The 24,735-nt window shown below is 45.7% G+C and overlaps 1 long non-coding RNA gene across 1 annotated transcript in view; it reads left to right on the forward strand.

Moving 5' to 3' along the window:
* The first annotated feature begins 12,683 nt into the window (after positions 1-12,683).
* Positions 12,684-24,735, forward strand: part of LOC138491143 (uncharacterized) — a 135,860-nt gene continuing 123,808 nt past the window's right edge. The window contains exons 1-2 of the long non-coding RNA XR_011275969.1: positions 12,684-12,776; positions 13,000-13,249. This is a non-coding gene — a long non-coding RNA (uncharacterized lncRNA). The remainder of the gene's footprint in view (positions 12,777-12,999; positions 13,250-24,735) is intronic.

The following is a 24,735-nucleotide window of genomic DNA, read 5'->3' on the forward strand; positions in this document are numbered from 1 at the left end:
GGCACAGAACTACTGTTTGCAAAACCTCTGCTACAAAACTAAACCTGTTTTGCTATACAGGTATAACCTACAGGCCCCCTGATTAAAAAATCTCCTTTGTACATCAACTTACCGAAATCTTAATATCGCTTTCAAAAGTAGTAGCTCTGGGTTACGTGATCTTCTGCTTTGGACATATTGATGACACCAATATGTCGCATTCGAAGAGGTTACTTGATGAATTGGGCCTCCCACTCTTGGTGACATTTCTAACTCGTAGGGCTTCCCATGGACCAGATCAGGTATTCCCCCACCTCGTCTGATTTAAGGCAGTTGGAACCCTTTTAGTGACCCGTAATAACATAATTCTCAGAATGCCTCGACTGTATTCACAGGTCTCTCTGCGGCTGCGTTGCTCCAACCTGACCTCTCCAAGATGGCTGCCGGTACGGAGCATCAGGTTGCAAGCGACGTGACCTGCTGACAGCGTTCCAGCGCCACAATGGATTCAAGAACCAGCAAAAGTGGTAAACTCTTGCGTTGCAACGGTGCTCCATCATTGTATTAACAGTCTGTTTAATCTCTATCCCTCCCTTAGTTCTTGCCACTAATTTGCAGTCAAGAGTGTCTCGTTTCTTCTTCTATGATCCTCTGTGTTTCTCCGGTTTGCTTCTGCCTTGTTTCCCCCTCTGTGTTGCTGCCTCCTTCTTCCTGGTTTCCTCTGCCTCAGCTGCTGCTCCTTCAGTCCTGGTTTCCTCCGACCTCAAATGCTGCCTCAAATCAATCCTGCTTAAACTGCCTCAACTCTGCGCATCCTATCATTGGACTGCCTTCCCTCTATGGATTTTTTTCCTGGGTTTTCCCCCGGACTAGGATCTGTCCCTAGGTCCAGCCTCTCTCCCCCCCTGTTCAGTCAGGAGTAGGGGTGGCTGCCAAAAGGACAGACCCTTCCTCTCCGTTGATCAGACCCAGAAAAGAACCCAGGTAATGCGTGCATCTGACAATAGTTTTCTTTATTTAATTAGTGCTCCTCTTTAGTTTGAAGTACTTGCCCCCTCAGGTTATATGCCCAAGAATCCGATCTTCTCAGACTCAGTTTCAATGTTGTCCTTCCAGAGATTTTGACTATGTTCAAACAAGACTTGACTTTGACCAGTAGATCAGGAAAATTAAACTTCAAACATTCTTTGTCATGAATCCAAACAATCCTTCATCTTCTACATTGCATCAGGGCACAAGTCATCTGAAGATTTCGGATGTCTCATCTTCGGTTGCTTTAGCTAATCTATATGATGACGCATGCAATCAAGAAAATATAAATCTTTAGGATTTTGATATAGATCCGGTTTGGGCGTGTACCTCATGCCTTGAAGGCAAACCCAAATTCAATCCACCTTTTCCTGTGGGGGGATGTTTGGAGACCTTTCGGGTCTTGGTCTTTGCAGATTTACGAGAGCTTAGAGTCTCTAATCAGAGTTGTAAAAGACTTTTCAACAACAGCAATCCCCGGAGTCCCTTAAAGGATTGTCTGAACTGGTTATTAAACCCTTAGGCAAAGGGGCCTGATATGGGGACAAGCCTCCTTCAGCAGGCCTCAGGCAAGCCTGACGTCAGACCACAGATTGAGGCAGAATCTCTCAAGAAGGTCTCCGGTGAAAAAAACACACCCAAGCCAGGGCCCTGGGCTAAAATATCCAGAGGGACAGACCAAGTGGATGTGGTGACAGAGGGCCACCAGGACAGTACCATTACCTATAGAGGGGTAGCAACAGCAAATCTATACACAATCATTTGTAAATGTAATGCTAAATGGATAATACAAATGAAAAACAACACTCTTAATATTAACATGGTACAAAAAATAACTATTAATGAAATTACACAATGTGTTCTGTGTCCATAAAATTAAATAAATGCAGGCTCAAGAATGCGCCTAACTGACGTGCTGCAGTTAGTCATGGGTGAGCTGTCTCTTCCTGAGGTGGGAAGGACGCCTGGAGCCTAATTCTTGGAGCGTCATGCTGGAGGTAACTCTTCCACTTCAAGGTCAAACTCGGAGTTTGGGGGTGCAGTAAAAGCACTGGTAATTCCATTACTGGCAAAAAAAAGTGGCGGCAAAAGAATTACTGCCACCCTTTTAGACCACCGCCAATCTTTTAATAAGGCCCTTTGTTCTTTACCGACATTGAAATTGGCAGCAGTGAGATCATTGTTAAAGACGCTTACCTGGACACAAAGATACCTACAGGTTACCCCTTAATAGCTCAGCTGCCATATTTAGGAAAATAAATGGTAAGTGGTTTAGAAAATCAGTTACAGAAATATGATGAAATACCTGTTTTTTACATCATTTCCAGGCAGGCATCTGAACGGCAGCTGGAACGAAAGTAATAATGGTAGGTGCCCCAGATAATCAGAGGTAAAAGGACAGATCAAGGAGACTCTACACCTTTGACACGGCTAGAATTGCCAGCTACGTTCAATACATTAGACCATGGAATACTGATCGATCGGCTACAAGAGTTCTGCACTTAAAACACCACCTTGGATTGGATTTGTTCTTTCCTGAGTGTAAGAACACAGTCAGTGTGTCCCCTATATGAATCTAGTCCAAGCCCATAACCTGAGGAGTCCATCAAAGATCTGCCCTCTCACCTTCACTTTTCAAATGACATATTGCCTCATGGCCACTTTGATTGATTGCTTTCATATAAAGGTTGTAGTGACGTAGCTAGTAGCATGTTAGTCTTAGAACTGTAGCTTAGGGTACTAGAGTTCTAGAAGGGGTTTGTTTGAAAGAGGGCACTTGAGAAGTGAAGGAGGAGGAAGCAGCCAAGGCAATGAAGTGCTGCAGGGTTGTATGAAGAATAACACAACAAAGACTCTAACGACTCATCTGTTGTCAGCCTACATACTTCACATTTTCCGAAAGGGTAATAAATACACTGTACTTCTTCAACTCCTTGTGCAACGGAATCTGATCTTATGCTGCCAAAAGATCTTTTTTAAAGACTTCGTTTCGATTCGTATGTTTAGGGCCTCCCTCCTTTTCTTCTTACTCGCCCTGCATCGCAGCACTTACTTTACTCAATGGACTAGTTTTGCATTTGAAATATTAGCATATCAACATCCTTATCTCCTCAGTGTCAAGATGCCGCTCTGCTGATATTGTGCTTTAGAAAGTAGGTTCATTACAAATCGAAATCCATTCTTCCAGTCGCTCAGGGCTGCGTCTATACAAGAAACCTGCATATAGACACGAGGTTTCAGCGTGCACTGTACAGAACACTCACTACCAATCACTTAAAACTCTGTTACTTAAAAGGGAAAACTTGTATTCATGTGCACGTGTCATGCTGGCGCTCCCTTCACAGCGAGTATGGCGAGAATGTGTTTAGAACGGGTGAATGAAACGGGGATCGCGGCTGTTGGTTGGTGTCAGTTGGGGAGTTGGAGAGTGGGGTGTTGATGGTGAGGGAGCGCTGGGTCGTCTGGAAATACTCTGAAACTCATTTGAGTCTCACAGGAGAGTTGCTAGGTCTGGAAAAGACCCGGGGCTAAACTGATGTCGGAACTGTTGGGACTGGGGGCTAGCTAGTCTTTTGGCTCTAGCTCCTGAGATTCTATCCGGGGCTACAACCAAAAGATCAGGGGCTATAGCCCCCTTAGACACCCCCTAGCAACGCCCCTGGAATCTCACCTATTTATTGAAAAAGATGCTACAAAACTCAAAGCAATTGCCATTTGAGTTAGATGGAGAACTGTGCAATCAGGGGTGGACTGGCCTATAGGGAACTCTGGAGATTTCCTGGTAGGCCACTGCTCCCTAGGCCTATTTTGTGTGGTATTTCCAAATGTTCCCATAGCAAAAGGGTTGTGCTGGCTGAAAATGCGTTATATGGGGCCTCTTTGAAAACGAGTTCCAGGGCCTCTTTTAGTTCCCAGTCCACCCCTGTGTGCAATACTTAACGCAAGTGCGCTCATGCTATTTTAAATTGGCGTTAGCTGGCACAATAAGTTCGCGCTCTTGCTGTAGTTCTTAAAAATTACCACAAGATGGCACTCGAGCTTCATGGCTTTTTACTTTACAGGCGAAAGAACGGAGCAGGACATTTCGGCGCGGCCGATTCGGCGCGGGACGATTTGGCGCGGCCAGTTCGGCGCAGGATAAATGTCCTGCTCCGGAACTGTCACTACGAGTTCTTCATGCAGGCACCACAGCCACGCAGACTACACAGCTGGGCCCGTGAAGGTGGAGGCTGTGCTGCTCGGAGCACTATGCTCCGAGCAGCACAGCCCCCACCCTCGTGAGCCCGGCAGATCTAATCTGCCAAGTGCGAGGACCATGCACACAGAGTAGGTTACTCTTTGTGCTGAGTGCTCGCACAGGGCATTGCTTTTAATGCAAAATTCTGGGTTCCTATGCCTTTATTTTAAAATGAAACCGCTCTAGGACAGTTTCATTTTAAAATAGTGTGGGATGAAATTGAAACTCGCACTTTCAGTGCACTGCACTGAACGTTTCCCTAAACAGCAGGTGATGTGCACTGGTGTGACGCACGCCAAAACATCCCAGCGCCGAAACATCCCGCCGCCAAACTGGCTGCGCCGAACTGGCCGCGGCGAATCGGCCCGCGCCAAACCGGCGGCGCCGAAAAAGGGGTGTACCGCGAAAGGAAACAATAGCGTTCGCCATGTGCATCCCAGGCAGCCCCTTTGCAATGAGGTTTAACTGAGAATACAGATTTTCCATACATTTGTTACAGAAATCATGATTCTATTAAAGACTCAGAGGCGAAATATTATGCTCTGATCTTCTCTTTACTTCACAAGCAGCAAAGTATAAACAAACAATTATGAAAAACAATGCAACATAAAAACTACAATTCCCAAAAAACCAGTGAATTCGTAGTTCGTTTTTCATAAGTCCACAAAACCCATGTGACCTTGCCAGTCCAATCACATTTCACTTTTCCCTATAAACACTGCATATTTTAAAGTCCTTCCTCTTTCTGCCACTGATCGAACAACTTAATAACTTGTGCCCCAACCGGTAGACGACTTCTTTATTCTTTACTTTGATCCCTCTTCACGACGTCGTTGTCTTCTGCTCTGCTCCTTTAAAAAAATATAAATTCCATGACATTTCTCCTACTGAACGGGTGGGCAATCGCATAATTGCAAACATTACCATTTACAAATTATAATACTCTTCAAGAACAATATTTTTGCTACCATTCATCCATTATAGCGATTGAATTGGGTGGAATAATCTTTCGCCTCTGAGTCTTTAATAGAATCATGACTTTTTGTAACAAATGTGTGGAAAATCTGTATTCTATGTCAAGAGTCGGAGGCTCAGATTATGCTAGTTTAAAGCTTACTTACCACCAACGACGCTATCTGTTCCACTGGTCTAAAATAAACATTCTTAAACGTTGCCTCATTAGACCAGTCTGCCGCCTTCAAAATATCTTCCAGGCGAGCCCCTGACCTAAAGGCTGATGACTCCATATCACCACTAGTAGAAGGTGCCCCAAACTGTCCTATGTCAATGCCTGCCTCTGCCATGCACCATTTCATCCATCTAGCCAAAGTGGCCAAAGCTACTGCTTTAAAAGGCTTCCTGATCACTATTAACACCTGATATTCCCCCATGGGTCTCACCATATCTGCCTTAGTTTCATAAGCTTTCAGACACCTAAATGGGCATAATCTGGGCTTTTCAGGAAATGCCATGTATTCTACAGTCTTAATAGCTGTTTTCGTCCTATTTTTAAATGTTAAATGTAACACCTGTGCACGAAAAAAAAGATTCCTGTTCGTCTCCAACGCCTTCACATCTGACACTCTTTTGTAGGAAATGAAACATAACAAAGTAGTTAATTTAGCCCACAGAGCTTTCCTAGAAAGATTCTCATTGTCCGGCCAGGCCTCAAAATCCTCAAGACCACACTCACGTCCCAAAAACGCGAATACCTAGGTGTAGGTGGTCTCATGCACTTGACACCTTTCAATAATCTGCATTTTAAAGGAAGTTCACCCACTGGTTTTCCTTTAATGTACTCATGTCCTGCAGATATCGCAGATCTGTAGGTGTTAATAGTTCGGTATGCTTTAGCCTGAGCTGCCTGTGCCGCCAGGAAATTCACTACGTGAATTACATCAGTTCGTATGGGATTAACTTCACTCTCCATACACCAATTATTCCATCTTCGCCACTCTGTAGGCCTTCCCGGTTCCCGGGGCCCATGACTCTTTGATAAATTCCTGAGCCGTCCCCGAAAGACCTGGTTTGGCCCAGGCCTTCCTGAAATCGCCCATGCTATCAGGTTCAGGTTCCCTGATTGCACCAATGGGCGAGTTTCTGCCGTTGGACCTAAGACTATGTCCCTTCCGTGTGGCAATAGAATTGGAAAATCGTACGACATCTCCAGCAGGTCTGGGAACCATGCTTGACCCCTCCATTCAGGTGTCACTAAAATTACTGTTGCTTCCTGTCTCCTGACCTGTGCCACAGTGCATGCTATCATGGCGAACGGAGGGAAAGCATATTCCTTCGCTTGTCCCCATTCCTGGAGAAATGCATTTGTTGCCGCCACCTACGGGTCTTGTCTCCAGCTGAAAAATCTGGTGATCTTCCTGTTCAACCTCGAAGCGAACAAATCTGTCAGACACGGATTTCGCTCCTTCCTGTGTCCAACAACGGGCTGCGAAGAATCCCGGCAGGAGTTCGAGGCAGTTGATGTGTAGGCCCAATTCCTCGCTCGACCACTGCCCCCCCCCCCGGTCAATTGGTCACCACATCTGCCTCCCCATGCCCATCGACTGGTGTCCGATTCTATTACCAGGTCCGGGGATGAGCCAAATATCGCCGTGCCATTCCATGCCTCCATGTGGCAGTACCACCATTCTAGCTCTGTTCTGGCTTCCTGAGATAGGGGCACTTTCTGTTCGTAAGATAGAACTTTCCTGATATGTTCTATCTTTAACCTCTGCAGCGCTCTGTAGTGCAGAAGTCCTGGAAAGATTGCCTGTATCGACGATGACAGACGCCCTACCAACCTCGCTATCTCCCTCAAAGAAATCACCTGTCTTGTCATTGTGCTCTTTATTTCTTTCTTTATGGAGTTCACCTTCCCCAAAGGTAGTCTGAGAGTACCCTCAGCCATCTCTAAGATAGAACCCAGGAATTCCATCTCCTGTGCTGGTTCTAATTCTGACTTTTCCCAGTTTATTAGAAAACCCAGCTGTTGTAGTAAATCTGTTGTTACTCTAGCAGAATCTCTCTGTTCTGTCTGATACATCAGACAAATGTCGTCCACGTAAATAATCATTCTGATTCCTTGTTCCCTGAGGTGACTTACCAGTGGTTTCAATAGTTTGGTGAAGCACCATGGCACTGATGCTAGACCGAACAGAAGACACGTGAACTCCCATTTCTCTCCTTTCCACAGGAACTGTTGTAGTTTCCTCTGATTCTGCCGAATCAGAATTGTTAGATAGGCATCTCCAGGGCTTTAAGTGGGCCGGGGCCTGCCGGGGCTGGGCCCCGGCAGGCTCCGAAATTTCGTTTTGAGGCGGGGCCCTGCCGGGGCCCACTAATCTCCCCTGGCAGCCCCAGCCACTCCACGAAAAGGCATTTTTTTCTACAGCCTGAAGCTCTCGCTCGTGTGCGAGAGCTTCAGGCTTCAGAAAAAAATGCCTTTCAGCCATAATGGTGGCGCCTCACCTACGAAGCATCCCTTTAATCAAGTGATGCACGTGGGCCGGCGCCACCATTATGAAGAAAACGTGAGGCCGCTGGAAGCAGAGGCCTTGCTTTCTAAATGCTGAAGCTCCCGCGGATTCGCGGGAGTTTCAGTCTTAAGGAACAGGGCCTCTGCTTCCAGTGGCCTCACCCTTTCAGCCTTAATGGTGACGCTGCCCCTCCCCAGCTGGCGAGGAGCAGCACCACCATTAAGGCTGAATAGGGAGGCACTGCCCCTTGCCAGGCAAGCCTATAGAATATAAATGCAGAGATTATCACCCTCTCCCCCATAGGGGAGAGGGTGCTAATCTCTACAACAGGCTGCCTGGCAGGGGTGCCAGTAGCCCATTGAGCCGGGGCTCGTCAAGGGGGCATGGCCTAACGGGTCATCAAGCCCCCTGCTGTTAGGCCACGCCCCCTCGATGAGCCCCGGCTCGATTTGTAGTGCCACTTAAGGCACTGGGCATCTCTGAGGTCTATTCTTGCTAACCAATCCCCTCTCTGTCCCTTAGCAGGTGAATCCCTCCATCTTGAAGTGTCTGTATATTAGAAAATAATTCAGACCGCTGAGATTTATCACTGGTCTTACCTTCTGTTTGCCTTTTACCAAAAACAGGTTGCTTATGAAACCTCCCTGTCCATCTGAGGCTGGGCCGATTTCCTTTTTTAGTTTGAGTAACTATACTTCTCTGTCTAGCAGATCCTCGTCTTATTTGCTGAAACTTATCTGCTTTGGTATGGTTACTTGTGACGGTTCCTGCCAAAATTCTAACTGAAAACCTCGAACCGTCTACATCCCCCACGCATCTGAGGATATCTCCCCCCATTTTTCTAAATGCAACCTCACACTTCCTCCTACTGGAGGAATGTGTGTTTCCATCCCTTTCGCCAGCGCTTTTGTTTCTCTCACCTGTGTTATTCTGGTGTTGTTGTCTACCGCTGCCTCTCCAGTCCCTACCCCTGCTTCTTCCTCTGGAAGGGAAGAAAGGGTTCGATCTCTGGTCCTCTTGTTCCTTCCACTGGTACGTTGTAGGACCTGTTATATTGATACCGGCTGGACGAGCGGCCCTTTCCTCTTTCAGCCTTGTCAAAAGCCTTCCTTCCGAATATTTTCTTGAGCAATGATTGAGCCTTGTCAATGGATGCATAAGTGTTGGCGAATTTCGCCATGCCTTTGATGAATAGATCACCAAACAATTTACCTTTTGCTGCTGCTGCCTGTTCAGATGATGCCAATTCTCCTAGTCTGGAGTCCAGCTTCATCAGTATGGATCTCCTTCTCTCCGCTGTCAACGCTGTGTTAGCATTACCCATCAAGCATAGAGCCCTCTGTGCCAATCCAGCAACGATCTCTGGATCGATGGCTTCCTTCTTCGACTTGACTTCCTCAGAAAGCTGCCATATCCTTGTGATAGGGCCCAACATGTCTCAGAGCTTGTCCTGACATGATCTCCAGGACCTGTCTATTCCTTTCTTCACGTCTCTGCCGTACCTCCCCAAGAATGTAATTATCCTTTCGTCAAGCTCCGGGGTGTCTGCTACCCCATCCGCCACTCTAGGCCTGGGGCATTCAGCCCTGAATTAATTTCTAGCCTATTTGCTCAGGGGGTTTCTCAGCCTTATCTTCATATATTCAGTTATATTTTTGGGTGGTTCCCATTCATTTGACCTCGGGTGTACCAGCTCATCCAGGTCGAATTAGTCTCTATGAGACTCTTCGTCTTCTCTCCTGCCTTTTTTGTTTCTGGGCTCTCGCCCGTCGCTTTCTGAGGAGGTTTGATTTCCTGACGCATTATACCCGTCAGATTCGGAACTGCTCTTGCAGTATTCCTCAGATGACTCATCTGAGCTGGAATTATATTCATCGCAAGTCATCGCCTTCCTCTTGTCCGATCTGGACCTCTGCGGTGAACCCAGGGGGGTCTGGGTGCTGCACTCCCTGCAGGTCTTTTTCTTTCTTCCCCCTTTGTCCCTGCACGCTTTGTTCAGATCTGTAATGCCCGAGACAAAGCAGCCAGGTCACGCATTATGCCCCTTTCATCTCTATGGGGTCTGTCGGCATTGTCCATCCTCTGTACTGCTTGACTCATGCGTAGACCACTAACGTGTGGTCCCTCAGAATCTTCAGAATAACCGCTCATTCTGCAGATGTACCGTGTATGATATATGATATGGCATTTATAACGCGTCTATACACAAGTGTTTCAAGGCGCAATGAGGCAAGGGGGGGAACAAAAGGAGGACAGACAACGACCCTACTAGGCCAGGTGTCATTCAGATCGCGCAAGTGCATGGGAAGGGGGGGAAAGGAAAAGTGTGCGGGGAGAAGGGAGAGGGGAAGTGCAGTACATGGGAAGTGGAATAAATAAGATAAATAAAACACATAAAACAGCCAGCTAGTGGCAAGTGCAAGGAAGTGCAGACATAAGTGCTGGAAGGGGAATTGAAGGGATACAGAAAAAATGGTCCCCAAGTGACGGGGCCTGGGCCAGAGTTCAGAAAAGGGTGGCCAGGTAACCAGTGCAATTTCAGTCAGGAATTCAGCAAGGGAGGGAGGAGAGAAAGCAGAAGCAAAGAGGAAGGTTTTGAGGTGTTTCCGGAACCGGAGATGGTTCTCCTCGAGTTTCAGGGAGGCAGGAAGGCTGTTCCAGAGAGAGGCCCCTGCTGAAGAGAGTGATCTGCCACCAACTCGTTGCTTGGAGAAGTGACTGACCCTGAGGGAGTTGGAGGCAGATGAGCGAAGAGCTTGAGAAGGAAGATATTTAGGAAGAGAGAGTTGAAGGTATTGCAGCCCCAGAAGGCCTTGTGTACAATGCAGAGGGTTTTGAATTTAATCCTCGCAGCCACTGGGAGCCAGTGCAGAGATTTCAGTCCTGGAGATATACGATCCCTGGGCTTGAGGCCAGGGACAAGTCTTGCAGTCCTGTTCTGGATAAGTTGCAGAGGGTCGGAGAGTGGAGGCAAGAAGATTTAGATAGAGGCTGTTACAGTAGTCCAGCTTGGAGAGGACCAGGGCTCCGAAGACAGTGAGCTTCTGGGGGAAGGAGAGGAAAGGAAGAATACCTCTAAGGAGATGCAGCTGGTAGTGTGACTTCTTAGAGACGTCGGAAATGTAAGGGGAGAAGGAGAGTGCAGAGTCGAAGATGACCCTGAGGTTTTTAGCCTTGCAGGTGGGAGGAGGGCCAAGAGAGGCCGGCCAGAGAACTGCAGGGAAGGAGGGAAGTGGGTGTGCCGATGAGTAGAATCTCAGTCTTACTGGCATTAAGGCAGAGGTTGTTGGCGGCACACCATTCCTGGATGGCAGACAGACAATCAGAGATGAGGGAAGGAGAGGAGGAGGCCGAGGGTAGCCTGAAAATGAGCTGGGTGTCATCCGCATAGCACTGAAAGTTGGGACAGAGAGTGGCGATGCGGTGGGCAAGGAGTGCCAGGTATTGGTTTAACAGCCAGGGAGAGAGGCTAGATCCCTGGGGGACACCACAGGTAGAGAAAAAGATGTTAGAGAGGAAGGACCCAGGTTGGACCTGGGAGGATTGGTCGGAGAGGAAAGAAGTCAGCCACGCCAGAGCCAGACCAGTGATACCCAGGTTGTCACGGAGACGGTTGAGCAGGATGGCATGATTGGCAGTGTCAAAGGCAGAAGAGAGATCAAGCAAGATAAGAACGCAAGGGGTGTTAGAGTCGAGGTTGGAGAGCAGGTCTTCGCGGATGTTCAGGAGAGCAGTTTCCGTGCTTCTGGCAGCTCTGAAGCCAGACTGATTGTCATGAAGACAACCAACAGATTCAGTGTGGAGATTGAGCTGGGAGATGGCCAGTTTCTCCAGGAGCTTGCCCAGGAAGGGAGTGATGGAGATTGGGGGATAGTTAGCCGGGCAGGAGGGGTCAGAAGAGGGTATCTTAAGAAGAGGGTGCACAAGGGAGTGCTTAAGGGGGTAGGGGAAGACTCCAGTGGCAAAGGAGTGATTGCAGAAGTCAGGCAGGGCAGGAGCCAGGGTGTCGATGTGACCCTTGATACTTTTGGAGGGACAGGGGTGAACCCGTTTTGACGAGACTTGTGTTGTGTAACAATAATGTGCAGTTTTCTTTGGTTGCCGCGTCAATCAGAATATACTTTTGTTTGTAGCTAGGCGGGTCTCTTATATATTATAGGTTTGCTTGGGACTGTGCCTGTCCTATTGAGAGTATTAATTATTAATGCATCCTTTAAAGGGTATTACCTCCTAATTCAGGCAGATAATGATGGGTCTGATCGTAGTTTAACCTGGGACTGAGCCCGTCACTTAATGAATTGCAGCTATGGCTAATTAAGCCTGCAGTGCTGCTCTCTGGCCACCAGGCAGCACTGTTGTCTGCTCTCATAGCTGCACGTTGGTTGATTCACCGGTGTACCGTGCGTTGTGCAGATCCGATGAATAGATAATGTCTATGAAATTATATAAATAGCTCCGTAAATGCGCTCGTATCAAAATGACTTCCTACTCTCTGTCCACGGATGTTCGCATTGGCGCCGGAACCCCAGAAGTCCTGCTGCGCCGTTGCGAACTTCCGTGTAATAGTGCCTCCTAACGAGGCAAGTGATCGCCGGAACAAAAAGTCCTGTTGCATTCTAAGCTTAAGCGGATATTCTCCGCCAAGAATCCCTGATGCGCTGAGCGTTTTAATAAAAAACTATCTATGCGCGCACAAACATGTTAAACCATTACAGCCATTGATCTTATAAAATATTGAAATAGTGAAATAAAGCGAAAAGTACTTATCTCAGCTGCTCGAGCAGCAAAGAAAGAGGAAGGACTTTGAAATATGCAGTGTTTATAGGGGAAAGTGAAATGTGATTGGACTAAGAAGGTCACATGGGTTTTGTGGACTTCAAGTGGATGAAAAACGAACTACGAATTCACTGCAGTTTTTTGGGAATTGTAGTTTTTATGTTGCATTTTTTTTCGTAATTGTTTGTTTATACTTTGCTGCTCGGGAAGTAAACAGAAGATCAGAGCATAATCTGAGCATCCGAGTCTTGACATAGAATCAAGATGAACAGATGCTGGGTGTGAGTATGGGGGGGGGGGGGGGGGGGGGGGGGGGGGGGCGAGGGGGGCTTAATCCCAGTCTGTAGCTCAGAGTGAAATCATAATGCTACTCGCCTACTGTGACGCCCCCAGCTGCCATTTTGCGCCGACCGCCGCTCTATGCTTTTATATGTGTTCCTGTTAAAAATACAACGCCCTGTGTTGTGCTCTGTATTTATCTTTGTGTTCTATTCTGTGTTCCAGAACCCAGGCAGGATCTGGAACACAAGGCTGTTGATGGAGGGCTTGGCTGGGTGCCTGCTGCTCTCTGCTTTGCCTTTAATAAACCAATAATCAGAAGTACCTTGGTGTGCCGTACTCGCATTGTATCAGTGGCGACGAGGTGGCTCTGCACACGAGGGTAGAGAAAGGAAGGAAAGCAGAGGCCCCTCCGTGAAGCAGCAGATATCGTAGCCAGCAAAGGAACGAGGACCGCTGCACTGCGGGTGACAAGGTGAGGAGGGCGCGACTCTGTGAATCAAGGGGGGAGGGGGGGCGGATGCGCTGCGCTACAGAAGTGGAGTGTTTGAAGAAATGAAAACATAAGCCTGCAGTGAGGCATGAGCGATGCATGTAACGCCTCTCCCTCCTCCAATCCTTCTCCAATCAAGCATTGTGACGCGTTGCTCAGCAACGCAATGCGTCACGTCCTACAATCAAGCAGAACAGTTACACAGCAATGGTCTCCCAGGCAACGGAGATGCAATCAAACAAGTTATCGACATAACGCTGAAGCGAAATTACTCGATGTAGCACAGCAGTAAAGGAAAAAAGGGAAGTTAAAACCACTCAGCTCAATTGAAAAGCAACCACCCATTGATTATAGCAAGGCTGAGTGGCAGGAGATACAAGAAGAATTCCAGTGAAGCACAAAACAAAGCCAAAGTCAAAAAGAACAGCAGGAAAATACCCTAACCATGGCTGCAGCAATACCGCCCCCACCCCCATTTTTGGTAGATTAGATGGAAAAGGTGGAAAAAAAATGTGAAATTTACTTGGTGGACATGGGGCAGTGGGGGGGACAAATTTAACCCTGCCAGAAAACAAGTGCTTTTACTCCACAATTTAGGCCCAGAGGGGCGCAGTGTCTTCGATGGCCTCCCTGAACTGCTGGAAGTAGGAGCAGGGGGCCTGGATGAGTTTTCTGTAGCTGTAAAGAAAATAGAACATCATTTTGAACCAAAAAAGAATGTAATCTTCGAAAGACACATATTTTTTCAAAGGAATCAAAAACCTTCAGAATCTGTAGAAGAGTACGTGGCTGTGCTAAGAACATTGAGCCACACTTTCGAGTTTGGTGCCTTAACGAATTATCTAATTCGTGATCAGCTAGTAAAATGCACCAACAATCCCACGTTGCAGGAGAACATTTTAGCAAAAGGTATGACCTTGGAACAGGCAGTGGAACTCACTAGGAGCATTGAGCAAACAACTCAGTACATGAAAGAGATTAAGGTGGAGAGGCATGGCGGCAAGAGGTGTGTGCTGTAGTTCAAAGAAGACCAAAGAAGACCAGCTGTAATGAAGAAAGAATGGTTGCTTTAGGTGTGGTGATCCCAGACTCTCAGTGAACAGCGTGTTCTGCCTGGCAAGGAATGCAGAATGTATCAAATGCAGACGGACAGGGCATTTTGCACGCATGTGCAAGGAGTCAACCATCAACGTGGTGAAACATAAGCAAGGCCATGGTGAACAAGAAAGTGTTTCATCTGTCCAGAGTGGTGAAGTTAAGCCTCGACACATATTTGAGATTTCTGCAATGTCTGGGGGAACAGATGGCCCGGTGGATGAGTTCTCCATGGACAATTGTGTCTGGGAACACTTTCACAAATACCTTATTGAGAAAAGTGCAGGATTTAATGCCTTCGAACATGCAACCGTGTGGATATGGGAGAGCAAAATAGAGTTATTAGGGAAATTTCATGGCTTGTAAGCTACAAAGGCAGAGAATGTGTTGCAAGTATACTGGTGGCAAGAAAAGGATCATCTTTGCTAGGATGGGAAGAGCGAAAGAACCTGGGAGTTCAGATCCAAGCTAATTCCCTAAAACCAATATCAATAGCAGAGGTGAATGGCAAATGGTCTGCAGAATTCCTGGAAGTATTTTCGGAAAGTCTGGGAAGGTTAAAGAATTTTGAACATTGTATTAAAATGAAACCTAACTTTTGACCCATGGTACATAGAGTACGACCAGTTCCTCATAAAATGAAGCAGCAATTGCATGAAGAACTAGGTGGTCTTTTGCAACAAGGAGTGATAGAGCAGATACATGGCACAGAATGGCTATCTTCTGTGGTTCTTGTGGCGAAGAACAATGGGAAGATCCCCCTTTGTGTTGACTTAAGAGAGCTGAACAAGAATATATTGGTGGAAAGACATCCCTTACCATTTATTTCGGAAGCTCTGTCTGTGCTGTGCGACTCCTGTTGGTTCACAGTTATTGATTTATCAGTGGCATATCATCAGTTGCCCTTGTCTAAGGAGTGCCAAGATGTCACGGCATTCGTTACGCTGGAGGCAACCTTTATATACCTGAGGATACCTTTTGGGTTGGCATCGGCTGCAGCTGTTTTTCAGCGGGTGATGGAGAAAGTGCTAGAGGAGTTAACAATGGAATTGTGTTCCAAGATGACATTATTGTTTTTGCTGATGGTATGGAACAACATGATAAAACTCTGCAGTATGTTTTGGAGAAATTCAGAAAAGCTGGGTTAACTGTGCAGCGGAGCAAATGTATAATAGGTATGCATGAGGTGGAATATTTGGGGCACAAAGTATCATTTCAGGGGATTGCTCCCAAGCATAGTCTTGTGGAGAGCATAAGTAAGGCCCCAGCCCCGCAAGACAAAGATCAGTTGCGGTAGTTCATGGGAATGGCGGAATTCTATCACAAATTCTTCAATAATTTTGCCGCCATTTCGACACCTTTGAGAGCCTTGTTGAAAAAAGGGGTTGTTCTTTTGTGGTCGGATTAGTGCCAGGATGCGTTTCAAATGATTAAGGAAGGAATTGCTAAGGCACCCTCGTTAGGGTGTTTGTGAGTGGTAGAAGGACAGTGCTGATGGTAGATGCCAGTTTACTGGGTTTGGGGGCATCACTCTCACAATTGAACAGTGGGAAAGAGGAGCATGTAATTGCATTTGCATCTAGACCGTTAAGGGTGCGGAAAATTATTATTCTGTTGTGGAGAGAGAGGCATTAGCAGTGTTTTGGGCTGTCGTGCACTTTAAGTTTTTCTTGTGGGGTCAGCGGTTCATGGTTAAGACTGACCATAGACCTCTCGTGCAAATGTTGGCTGGTGAAGGTTGGGCCAAAGAGTCGCCCAAAATCTCAAGATGGATGTTGGGATTACAAGGTTATAATTTCTAAATGTGTTATGTTTCTGGCAAGGAAAATGTCATTGTGCATTGTCTCTCATGGCCTCCGTTGGAGGAACACAGTGAAACTGGGGAGGAGAGTGCAGGAAGATAAGATGATTGTGGCCAGTATTGAACAAGGAGCAGTGGATAAGGAAGCATGGATGGTGGCAGGGAGAGTGGATGATGTACTTAGTAAGGTGAAGGAAAGGACGGTAGTAGATTGGCCTGGTAAAATGAGATAGAAAGGAAATTTGATTGCTTTTATGAGATAGTGAATGAGTTGTGTTTGTCAGAGTCTGGTGGAAGGCTCAGGAAGGGTGATAGGGTGGTTCCTCCTGAAGGAATCAGAGAGAAGCTTATTGATATTGGCCATCAAGGGCATTGTGGCATGAATGGAACCAAGAGGTTGTTAAGGCAGAGTTACTGGTGGCCAGCTGTGGACAGCAGAGTGGACAGGAAGATAAGGGAATGTGGCATGTGTTTAGCATGTGACAAGAACAAGGTGGTGAGGGAGACACCACTTCAGCCTGTATGTGTACCTGAAGAGCCCTGGCAAAAGGTGGCAGTGGATTTGATGGGCCCTGTCCAGGGGTTGGATGAAGGTTTTACATTTATTGTGGTGTTGGTTGAATATCACTCAAAGTGGATGGATTGGAAGGGTTTGAGAGAGGCTATGACGGTGGAATTGGTGGCTTTTGTTGGGATGTTTTTTTTAAGGAAGGGTTTCCCACTGAGATTGTGACAGATAACGGTGTACAATTTTGTTCAGAAACCATGAACACTTTTTGTTGCGGTTTGGGATGCTGCACACCCATATGGCACTGTACCATCCCAGGGCAAATGGGTTGGTGGAGCGTGCATATAGGTTGTTGAAAGGAGGAATTCAGTTGGCCATGAGGTCAGGATTGTCATGGGTTGAAGTTCTGAAGGAAAGGGTGTGAAGTTTTTGTATCACGCCTCATTCGGTCACAAAAGCTTCCCCGTTTGTCTCATTGAGGTGCGCCAACCGGGCACCAAATTATGTCCAGTTTGGGTGGGGTAAGCTGGCAGTGTGAATGTGGATCGTAAGAAAGTAATGTTGTTAATAGGAGAGACAAAGTGCCGATAGAAGAGCGTGTTTAATGGGGTTTCTAAAGTTAAGGAACAGGAATGGGCAATTGGGGATGTGGTACTTATCAAAAACCCCAGATATGGTCTCAAGTGTTTGGAGAGTACATTTTTGGGACCAAAAATGATTACGCCAGTGAGCGGTAGTGTGGTGATTGTTGAGGGAGGTGAAGTTTGGTCGAAGGGAAGTTTGGTGTTGAGCAGGGAACAGTTTTGTGAGGAACAAGGGCAAGAAGGGGAGGTTAATACTACTGGAAGTAGTGCATCCTTGGATGATGGAGATGTGGGTAAGGAGAGTCCTGGTGTAAGTGGTGAGTTGAGTGAAGCTGGACACGTTGTGGGAAGAGTCAGGAGAGTGCCTGGCAGATTCAAAGATTTTGTCTGTGTTCATTGTAAGTGGGGGAGATAAGTTGTGTTCTGTATTTATCTTTGTGTTCTATTTTGTGTTCCAGAACCCAGGTGGGCTCTGGAACACAAGGCTGTTGATGGAGGGCTTTGCTGGGTGCCTGTTGCTCTCTGCTTTGCCTTTAATAACCCTATAATGATAAGTACCTTGGTGTGCAGTACTCGCATTATACCACCCTGCTATCAAATCGAGAGGGGTCGCTAACGAGTCACCACACATTGTTTGGGACTGGCTAGTGTGGTCAACTTTACAAAATGGTTCGCAGGATGCTTTAGATGAAGTAGCGCATCAGGCGTAACTGCATAACCTCTGGGTTTAGCCCAGAGAGTCTGTTTTTTTACGCTCTTCTCCGGGTCTCCGGGGAACAGCGTGGAGTCTTTGGGTTTTGAGCCATCCGTATGAAGAGGTACATTTGATTCATGCGGGCAGTAAAACAGCATTTCCTTCCAAAAAGGAGGTGAGGGTTCGGGTCTGATCGTGCCAGTCCCCCCTTTTTTATTATTTTTCGTGCATGGTGTTTCTCATGTGACTGCGCACGAGAGGTCAGGGCATGCACAAACTGTATCAGTCTTCATCTCACACAAAACACCTCGTGTGGGCGTGGCCTTGCGTACATGCCGACGTGGCAGTGTGAAAGTGTCGGTGGGGCATTCCGGTAATGTACATCTCTGGATTTTTCATTTTTAAATGGAGGCAGGTATGGCATAAACGTAACTTTGGGTCTCACCCTAAGTTACTAGAGTAATCCAGACATGGGCCCCTTGCTCACTGTTCTTAGAGAGGCACAGCTCCACCTCACTGACAAGGCCCGGCCAGGCCGAATCATGTGTCTGGGGTTGCTGTTGGTACTCTTGTTCGGAGGAGAATTGCCTGGCATTTCGGTGCTGGACTGCCCCAGGGCAGGACAAAGAATGATACGTTGCTTTTCTGTTAAAGATATAATGACCTAAAGAATCTGGTTGAGACGCCCCCCATGACTGAGGCCGGTAGAGAGACTCCTAGAACCCCCTGTTTTGCATATTAAAAAGTAACTTTAAGTCTCACCCTAAGTTACTAGAGTAATCCAGACATGGGCCCCTTGCTCACTGTTCTTAGAGAGGCACAGCTCCACCTCACTGACAAGGCCCGGCCAGGCCGAATCATGTGTCTGGGGTTGCTGTTGGTACTCTTGTTCAGAGGAGAATTGCCTGGCATTTCGGTGCTGGACTGCCCCAGGGCAGGACAAAGAATGATACGTTGTGGATATTTCTCTTCTGTGAAAGGAAGAGTGAGCAAAAAAATCCAGTTAAGAACCCCTCCGACTGAGGCCGGTAGAGAGGCTCCCAGAACCCCCTGTTTTGCATGGCATCAGGTGCAGCCTGCAGTGCACATGATACCATACAGTGTCATTCACCCCAATCCCCACCCAACAAGGTTTTGGGTAACAGTGGCAGATGCCATTTTAACGCATACACAGCACGCAAAAATATCTTTCCCTAGGTTGACTGTGGAGGAAAGTGTTTCTTTGCATGAGCCCTCGTCCCAGAGACAGCATAAGTTTAATAATGTTATCCAGGAGAATAAAAAAGAATGAGGCTATCAATAAGGAAGATTAAGTCCTTGTCACTTCCGTGGGATTTTAAAGGAAACCTGTTGCGTAACATGCATCAGAGATATAAAAACAGGGTGAAGACCTTACGAGGCAAATATGTCTTAATTGATGGGGAACTTATGCCCGAGACCATTCTTAGGAACATTAACTTCTGCAAACTTGTTTGGGGGCAATTTCCTGTCCCAGGCTACTATCCAGGAGAATCCAATATTGAAGTCCACGTGGAGGGCTCACTGTGCAAATCTATATACGCCTTCTAGTGTTGAACACCAGAGGGACGGGGCGACGCAAGGTGGGAGTTAACCTTTGATATTAATATTATCAACATGTGTATGGTTAAATGCAATAACTCTAGGGCCCCGGGACTCAACGGCCTATGCAACAGCATTTTTAAAGCAAATCTAACTTTATGGGCCGAAATCTTAAATCAGTTATTTTGTCAGGTAATAGCTACTAAACAAAGCCCTGCTTCCTAGAAGACCTCAATAATAGTGCCGATTTATACAAAGGTCTGAAATTCGATCTGATGAACTATAGACCGATAGCTCTCCTTGATGCAGATGTCAAAATATTGTTGTCTATTATTTGGAAAGACCTGACAAAATGGTCTAATAGCACCAACGTTCTGGATAGATATCAAACTGCGTTCAGACGTGGAGTGGGCACCAACCTGAATGGCTATTGAACTGATGAAATTCAGAGGCAGGCCTGGACCAAGGGTGCGAGCCCGGTATATATGGCCAGCATCGACCTATCGCTGCTGTTCGATACTGTCAGTGGGAAAACTTTGTGGAGAAAACTTAAAACTGGGAATTGCCGAACTATCTACTAAATATTTTCATACACCTTCACTACAAAACCGATTTGCAGGTGAGATTGAATATAGGAAGTAATATCTCCGAGCGCAAACCTAGGAGTGGAGGCCCGAGACAGGGGTGTATTCTAGCACTGTGTCTTTGCAATTTTTACACGGCCTTGCCCAAGCTGTCTTTGTTTCCCCTAAGGTGCATGGGATGAAGCTCTACTGCATCACATATGCAGACGATGTCGTATTGTTAGACAGCACTCGTATTGGATTAGGAAGACTTCTGGCATCCTTCTATAGATGTACCTGTGAAGTAGGGCCTTGGGTACTCTGGGGGGCCATCCGAGCAGGGAGGCCTGGAGTAAATAATGAGGCGGATGCACAACGGCCAGTGGAATATAGGATGTCTTTATTCCACACCGTTATGCTTGTAACTGCCAGTTCCCTGTCCCCCTTGTCCTATCCCCTCTCTAGCCCAACGTCACCTCCCCTTAGTTCAGGCCCAAACGTGAGCCTTCCCACATAACGATGCAGGAGGGTGCTTTGCCCGATTGTCACAACATGACAGTACCCAAAACAAAGGTTTAGTAATATACAGTGATAAGTCAAAAATTATCCAACTAACTAATAAGGAAAAGGGTGGAACTTTTAATTGGTGGTTGAATAACAAAAAACTCGAATACATAAAGGATTTAAAATACTTGGGGTTTATGGGGACTACAAGCCCACTGGAAAAACAACTGCAGAATGGTTTAGAGAAGAAGGCTATGCAATTGAGAGTCCAAATGCAGTGTATTCTGACTCATTATAGAAGATTTTCCCTAAATCCCCTTGTTTCATTTTTATAAAGGAAAAGTAATTCCAGCATTGTTTTGTGGCAAGGAGACTCACCACCTTCTCGATGTATATGCTCTGTCACGAATGGAAGACCTGATATTGAGGAACGTCTTAGGCCTTCCTCCTTGTGTGCCAACATCCGTGATTTGATAGGAGTTGGGGTTGAGATTGTTAATCTTCCATCGTCTTTGGAAACAGGTGACAAAATGTAAGACTCTGATTTCTCTTCCTCATGATGGCAGACCTTTTCTCCACTACGTCATCAAATGTGAAGAAGTTATGAGGGGGAAAGGGATATCTTTGAAGACACTGTTGAAAATTGTACTGCGATGCTCAATTGAACTCGATAGGTTAAAAACGTGCATTGCGATAGCAAGTTATAAACACTACTCGAATATTCAAAATGAACATAAGCAAGTAGGAGTTAGGAGCGTCTACTTGGTCCAATTTCCCTCACATTTCCCTCACCTCATCTGAGGAGATGAGATTCTGTTTCAAACCTTTACACACCAGAGCTTTGCGATTCACAAGATCACAACTGAATTTGGAGGGTGCAGCATGCCAGTTCTGCGGACTGGTTCAAGAACCCCTAAAACATTTAGTAATGGAATGTAAAGCCTTAATGAACTTGCCTAGAGTATGTTTCAGTCATTGCTGGCATGACCCCTCTTTTCTTTTACTGCACTTTTTAACACATATAAACTTAATGGAATGAAATGTGATGATAGTTATGGTAGATCAATATTTCTTTCCTTTCCTTTTAATAATTTAATATCTGAATCTGTGATTATCTATAATGTATTTTATATTGATTTTGTATAAGGATGTGTAAGGTTTATTTAATCCATGTACACAATTAAAAGAAATTAAAAGATTGCAGGACCATTATGCATGCAGGAATCTGACCTGTTGGATTTCTGTTATGCAAACCTCATAATTTGCATATGTATTGACACAAACAGAAGTGATGTCACAGAAAAAAGCATTGCAAAGGGGGCATCGTCAGCATCTGATACTTGGAGGCACCATGGGATGTGGCATTGGGAGAAGTTGCCCTGAGTAAGTTAAGAAACAAATAACTTTGTGGTGTGAATAACATAAATGCTCACGATTATTATATATGTTAAATGCTAAAGGTATTTGTACCGCGCACCGTCACCAACGGAGTTAGTCCCCAGATGCTCTGGCGGATCTGTAAACAAGAAGGTGGGATGGGTTGGTAGGTGAAGCGGGAGTAGAATAGTGAGAAGAGTGGTGTTCTGTTGGCAGCTTCAACTCGGTATACACCGGGTGCTGAGCTTTGGTGTGGGTATCGGACCGATGTCAGTCCTCGTGTGCTGTTGGTGCGGCTTATGTGTTGTTGCGGTGTTGTGAAGTGCGCGCGGGTTGTTGTGCGAGAGATGGTTGTGTGAGATTTTTGAGTGAGATAAGTCTGCAGAGATGCTGAGTTTTTGGTTAGTGGGTTAAATGAAGTTTAACATGCTAACATTCAGAACTCTGCCCGAGTGTGGCGCTCGTTAATCCTCCCAATCTCATCAGGTTGGGTGAAGGGTTTGCGTCTGGCAGGGTTTTAGGTTTGTGTGAGGCTCTCCCTGTGCTGTTCTAATGCGCTCTGTAAGTGTTCTAATTCTGATGGAGTGAGTGTTGTGGGTTGGGTTTTAGTTGGTGCGATGCGCTCGCCGTTCTATTCTAGCGAGCTCTGTAGGTGTTCTAGTGCTGATGGATTGGTTAATGTGGGTTGGGTGTCTATTCTCCTCCTTGGGTGATGGAGCAGGTGTTGCGGTCTCCTCTTACAAACTTTCTATCTAAATGTGTCTGCTGGGAGGTTGGATATGGTACAGCCGGGAGGCAGTGGATGAGTCATTTAAGGGCTTTTCGTCTCTGTCTGTGTATGTGATCAGTGTATAGAGACCTCATTTTCTGGCTGTTTCCCTTAATAACTTATGGTCTTTCGTGGGGTCCATTCATTGGGTTCCGTGGATGTCCATTTTGGGAGTGACCAAGGTTGGTGTTTTTATTCATCGTTGTTTAGCAGGTTGGGCATTCTAGTGCGTCGCTGTTGTAGTTACGCTGTGAAGAGCCATGATTTGAGGAGTTTCCTGAATGCTAGGTGGTTTGTTGGGTTCCGTATATTCTTAGGTAGGTCATTCCAGGTTTTTGGTGCCTGGTGAGAGAAAGAGGATCCTCCAAGTTTTCTTCTGTTATAGGGTTTTGGTTCCAGGCAGATGTCGGTGCTTGATCTCAGTGTTCTAGTCAGTTGATGTAGGCATAGTTTATCGCTTAGGAATTCTGCGCCTTGTTTGTGTATTGCTCTGTGCGTGATGCACATGGACTTGAACTTTAGTCGCTGTTTTAATGGTAGCCAGTGAAGTATTTTTAGCGCGGAGTGATGTGTTTTCTTCTGGGTAGCTTGAAGAGGAGTCTAGCTGCTGCATTTTGTATGTGTTGTAGTTTTTTTTTAGCAACTCTGGAGTAAAGTAAACCATAAGTGAGGCTTTTTTAATAGTAGCTGTAAACTGAATCACTTATAGGAATTCCAGATAATACACAGTGAGATTAAATGATTTGCCCTAGATCACACACTTTGATTAGGTGGGGAAAGCAGAATGTAGGTGATTTAATCAGTTAATATTATATCTTCTATAGGTAAGTTGCTATACATATTAATGTTTTGGTTTAGGTTTCATGTGCTTAAATAATACTTTCTTTAATATGAATGCCTTTTTATAGCAATGCCACATCATGCTATATAAGAAAAGGACTAGATGTATGTTTGTCCGAAGCTGCCCTGCCCGCTTCACCTGTTATCACCGCTAGAGGGAGCTGTTGCCTTATGTATACAACAACAAGACTCCAAGTTCCTCTTCCAGGTGAATAAAATGTATATTTCATGTTATCACTGCTTGAGGGAGCTGTTGCCTTACGCATAGACTTTAAGTTCATCTTCCAGGAGAACAAAATGTTTATTTCGACAATAACATACAATTAGCTACAGAAAAGGCCCAAGACAGGGATACCACTTCAACAGCAGACTTCAAGTTGCATACACTAAGAAAATATATACATTTAAAAAAAAACATATAAACAGAAATTCATTTGATTAAGCACTATTTCTCTAACAAAATAAATTACTTTTTAAATGTACTTATGTATTATGCAATTATTGTAATATTTCATGGTATGTATTATTATATCAATAATATTCTTCATGTACATGTGAACCTTTATGTGACTTCAATGTACTTTATTTTATGATCTCATGTCTACTTTGAGTCATGCTGCACGTGAATTGTATTACTCTAACATCCCTCAACATTATATATTTGAGTCCAAAACCTGTAAGTGGAATCCAAGACAATGAGGAGCACATACAGCAATTGGCCGTAGGTACTATGTTGAACTTTCAATGGATTTTGAGAGGTTTTGTTTGAGGTTACTACTCCACATAAAAGGAGTAAGATCATTTACAATTTCTTTTTCTGTTAACATATATTACGTTAAAATACACCATATCATATGTTTACACTCTAAAATGTCTTCCTTTCTGCACATTAGCCCGTCTACACAGGCTTTTCCACTCGTATTACATAATAAACTAACTTTACATAATAATCTATCCTTCCAGTAAATAAATCATCATACAAACCTGATGAGCAGAAAGAGTACGGCTTTAGCTTTATTTTCCCCATCATGAATGGAAGGCGAGTGCAGCTTCATGCGAAGTTATGCTCTCTTCACACAGATCAATGTGCTCAGATGTTTCTCAGACTGCTTCCCTGGGCTTCAACATTTACATGAAAGTGTGAGCAAGAGCCGAGAAGGCTTTGATCCCACC

Source organism: Ambystoma mexicanum, chromosome 10, assembly GCF_040938575.1.
Source record: "Ambystoma mexicanum isolate Mex_15411 chromosome 10, UKY_AmexF1_1, whole genome shotgun sequence".
NCBI lineage: Eukaryota > Metazoa > Chordata > Amphibia > Caudata > Ambystomatidae > Ambystoma > Ambystoma mexicanum.